A 4,978-nucleotide genomic window follows, 5' to 3' on the forward strand; every position below is an offset into this window, starting at 1 on the left:
GGTGACATTCTCACACCCACACAGACAAGTGGGAAATTCAGGTTTAGCAGCTGCCTCAATTACGAACGTCTACGCCAATCTTTCAAGCACACTAGCAAAGTTTTATTCTTACTTTATCTTCATGTAAATTTATTCAGATAGCAATGCTTAAATATAGTTGTTAAAATTGTGATTTCAGCAACACTGCATTTAAAGTTTCCTCAAATGGGAAACTAAGAAACCAAGTTGCCAAGGTACCTTAAAAGAAATGCTTGCATTAGTTAAGATATAATTATTATGTAATATATGTAATTAAGATGGCAATTGAGACAGGGAAAGAGATGCATTTTTCTCCATGCATAAAAAAAAATCAAAAATTTGAAAAATTACATAGTTGTTTGTCATGTCTGACGATACAATTAAGTTGGGAAATTTCATTAGAATTGTTGAACCAGTTTTTTATGTAAATAATGAACACACAGTTTTCCAGTTAGTGAAGCAGAAATTGAATTTTATTCAAATACTTATACAGTCTGCATTGAGCTAAATATTGAACATGAATTAATATATATTTCTTTGGTGTTTCTTTTACTGTTATTTCTTCAATTGATTAGCTTTTTTTTACTCTTGGTTATTCATATTCCATCCATGTTTGCATTCTATGCAATGAAAAGACTCGATCATGACTTGAACAGTGGCGTTTTTATGTTATTCGTCATCTGTGGATGCTTACATCTGGAATGTAATAAATAAGGCACCTTAAACTTGAAGAAACACAGTTTTGCTAGTCAATATAGACAGGCCTCAAACCCCCAACTCAGGCCTGTAGGATTTGTCTTGCACATTTTTGAAAAGCCAATTTGATCCTGCTACCCACAAGCAATGCGCTGCTCTGCATAGCAATGGAGGTCAGTGTTCATTGTGATATGACATATGCTAAGACACTGTTAAAACAAATACAAACACACAAAAAACAACCTTGTGAGGCATATAATAAATGCTTATTTATTTATTTATTTATTTATTTATTTATTTATTTGTTTGTTTGTTTATTTGTTTTGGGTTTATATAAGGGTCCTATATTTAAATGTGAATTAAGTCAGCTACAAAAGACAATGTTGATGTGGTTACAGGCATTCAGTACTGGACTAGCATGCTTTGAAAATACAGAACAATACAGTGGTGCTTGTTTTTGGTCAGGCGTGAGGCAAGCAGGTAAGAAATCCTATTCAAATCATTCATCAAAGCACATTTAAGAGGAAGACAGACAGACCTATTGTTAGCATTGCAGAGTATATCCTTAAATATCTTCACAAATCAGATGTTTCACCAATGTGCCAAACTACCAAGGGAAGGAGGTGATAAACATAAAATAGACACAGAATAAAAGAAAGGCAAAAACTAAGACATAAAAATAGATCGGAATAGCCTTCGCCTCACAGACTTTGTCTCGGCTTTCTTTTCGGAGTCGTTTCTTCGTCATAATCCGGTTTGAGTGGCGCCTTCCAACAAGAAATTGCCCATTGACTTCTTTCAAAGGATATTCAAAACCTGTTCATTTCCTCTCCCTCTCTCTCTCCTTCCCCCTCTCTGTCACCTGATGAGGACGTTCGCCCTGGGGGATGGATTCTCAAATTAGTCCTTAACGAAGAGAAAGCAGAGCGATGAAGATGAAGGACAAGGAGAAGGAAAAAAAAGGCAGTAATCAGAGGAAAGAGAGAACGCTTGATAGCTTTGTTGTGAGTCGGCAAGGCAATACGCAAAAGTCCCACCTTTGTGCCTGAGGCGAGTAAACAGAATTGTGGTGGCTGTTAGTCATTTTGAAAAGCATTGAAGGTGTGGAATGTAAAAATAACATCCATATTCCGCAGATGGTATCATTGCAGTGACGCCCCTGACCCGAGGGGCAAATTAGGCTGATGCAATGAGCCTGTATCGGCCAGACAGGTGTTTTGAAGTTATGACTCAGCTGCCTTTCACTAGGTGTAAAGTACATGCGTCTCACAGGGCCCGCCAGCTATCCCTTGCACAATACGAACTTGGGCTAAGCCAGTTCACCGAAACTGGAGACTACAACACGGAGAGGAACAGCAGAGTTGAAGCTTTAGGGGCATCTAGTTACATAAATGGTTTTTGATTCAATATCCTGCTTTCGTTTCCCTCGTTATTTGGGTGCAAAGGGAGTAGGCTGTTTTACACGTGTGCCCTAAAATGATTTACATATATATTTAAATGGGTTTGCTGGAATATAATCACTTAAGAGTGTTGACTCCGTGATCCTGAAAAATGTCACTTTGTTTTTGCCTGTAAATTGCTTTGAAGGGGATTCGCTTCATGTACAAATGTCAGTGTGTCCATTGAAAGTACCAAAATGTAAAAACATTGGGGTTACAGATAATGTAATCAGACACTAGACACTGTATGTTGTATGCATTTGCTTATACTGTACTGTTTCTTTAACAGGGAATGGGCGTCTGCTACAAAATACACAATAGACATGAAGCAAGCCAGTTAGACAGACTTCCTAGTAAAGCATAAAAAAAAAAAAATTGCTCATAGGTTTGCAGATTCCTGTGCAATACAAAAATAATCACACTTATAACCACATTATTACCAAACAGTGCAAAGTCAAACCACTGTACAGTGTGTCATTGCAGGTTTTTTAGCTGATCATGACATAGTCACAGCCTACTCAGTCTAGCTCAGGCAAACCTCCAAAAACAAGATCTGAAAGGAGAGGACTTCCCCTCTAATTTGCATCTGAAGAGACCTTGAGTCACATGTCATTTTCCATTTGTATTGGCTCTCCAGACCCGATGCATGAATCTGCTTTGAAATTTGAATGACGGATCGGTTCCTGTTCCCTTTGCCTGACACATTGGATTGGCAGGTTCTGTGTCATGCCCTGCAAAGTCCTAAAGGAGGAGCGCCAGATGGCCAGATTAGACTCTCTGCGTTTGTACTAATTGATTAGAATCTGCTGCTGTAAATGTTTTCAACACCGCTTGAAATATAGCACTGGAAAAAAGCTAATTTATTTTATTCTTCTTTTAGCTGACAATGAGAGTCCATTTTTTTTTGGCAGGAAGGGGGAAAACCGCCAATTCAAGGATTGATCAAAAAAAGCATGAGTTACATTTCTGGATTTTCTTATAGATTTGTATATTTTGCACTGAGGAAGGGCCGAGATGTTGATTGCTTATCAGTCAACACTTGTGATTGCTGGAGGGACGTTGTGTGAATCATACTCACACACCTATAGTGAGATTTGTGACTTTTTGAGTGAAATCTGTTAATCAGGATTAAGTTGTTTACATCAAGAGTGCACTTAATGATTGATGCCAGGGTGCTTCCTTGTGTTTCAGGTTTCAGTTACCCCACAAGTAGGTTCCATTTCCTTATCTGCACCCCAGCGATTCCAGTTGCCACCTCTCCCAACTTCAGATCTGAAAATAACATCTCGATGAAGATGAATCCATCAATACACGCAGACACGCTAAAGCCGTTCAGAAAATACGCAGGCCTGCTCTTTCAAATGCACAGGGAGGGAGGCGTTTTGAAGCCGAAGTAGAAATGAAAGGCCGAAAAATGGCTTTGGGGGAGTGTGCTTTACTAATAATCGTATATTGCAACCAACCCTTGCACCACGATTAATGCTAGTGCTTTCAAGTTTAAAACGAGAACAGCAAACTTTCACATGGGGAGTCCCTTGATACTTAGAAACAATGAAAAATTTCTAAAGGAAACCATAGCTAGTAAACAATACAAGACGGGAAACAAATGACCACAACAGAAACAATAAAAAAATCTGCTTTAACTTGTGTTAACTTTTCAATTTCCATCTGCTCTTTATGAGTGTTGGAGCAGATTTATAAAACGGCCCTGTATTTCCAAATTCAGGTAGGGGGAATGCCTCGGATTGGGCCGACTGACCCAGATTAAAAGACTTGACTCTTGCCTGCATTGAGGGCCTTGTCACAATAAGATTATTTGTCATGTCTGTTTACTACTGGAGTAAATAGGATTGGTTAATTGTTCATTTGAGTCCCACGGGACACTCCTGCTGTACTGTCTTTTACCGCCATCTATTAGGAACTTGTTCATCTTGTTGTGCATAGTGTTGTCAGCAAAAGGGCTGGATTGTGTGTAATCTTTTTGCTGAATGACAATGTACCATGAGAGAAAATGAAATTGAAAGGAGTCCAACTGGTTCATTAGTAGCAGCGGCAATCATTTTAACAAGGCAAGGTGGGTGGGTGAGGAAATCCTAGCACAGTTTCCATTTTTAGGGCGTGGGGAGAGAGAGAGAGAGAGAAAAAAGCACATGGCCTCGTGGGACCTTGTCTGCAGTGACTCACGTCTCCAGCAGTGCTTGTTGGGGCTGGTATATACCACCACACTCCAGTCCGGGGCTGCTTTTGTCTTCTCTCATTGAATGGATGGGTGGAGATGATGAATGCCTTTCCGAAAAAAAACAAAAAACAAAACAAAAAAGGAAAACGGGGACAATTTAAAAAGAAACAAAATAAAAGGAAGAGAAGCAGCGGAGGGAGGCCCGAGGCACACTGACTGATGATGAGACCGATAAACAAGATGAATCAGTCACATGCAAATAGCACTGTACAGCCAGCCTGCTTCATTTCCCAGAATTGTTGTTCTGAGCTTCAGTTGGGCATGCCCACCCATCAAAGCAGCGGTCACATGGCAGGCCTCTTTCTTTTTTTCCTCCTGAAGAGCACCGCCCCCCTGTTCACAACGATGTCAGGTCACCCGGTTGTTTGTTCAGATGGCGCTGGAGAGGAAATGAAAGCTCTCAACTCGATTTAACCCTTCACTGGTACGTAGGGCAGAAACTGCTTAGGCAGGCACCTTTATTCAGGGAAGGGTTACAGGTTTGATCGAACAAACATATAATACTATTATAGACGACACAACATCATGACAAAAGTTATATTTAGCGACCCATTGTCGTAGTTTTCTGTGACGGAAGTCTAGTTGA

At 39.9% G+C, this 4,978-nt stretch overlaps 1 long non-coding RNA gene across 1 annotated transcript; it reads right to left on the minus strand.

Annotated features, from left to right (window-relative positions):
• Positions 1–473: 473 nt before the first annotated feature.
• On the minus strand, positions 474–4,696 carry LOC136719199 (uncharacterized). Its single transcript, XR_010805382.1, has 2 exons — positions 4,338–4,696; positions 474–1,594 (listed from the first exon to the last, which is right to left on the minus strand). It is a non-coding gene; the product is annotated as an uncharacterized LOC136719199 (long non-coding RNA).
• Between the last annotated feature and the right edge of the window lie 282 nt (positions 4,697–4,978).

This window comes from Amia ocellicauda, chromosome 23 (genome assembly GCF_036373705.1).
Source record: "Amia ocellicauda isolate fAmiCal2 chromosome 23, fAmiCal2.hap1, whole genome shotgun sequence".
Lineage (NCBI taxonomy): Eukaryota > Metazoa > Chordata > Actinopteri > Amiiformes > Amiidae > Amia > Amia ocellicauda.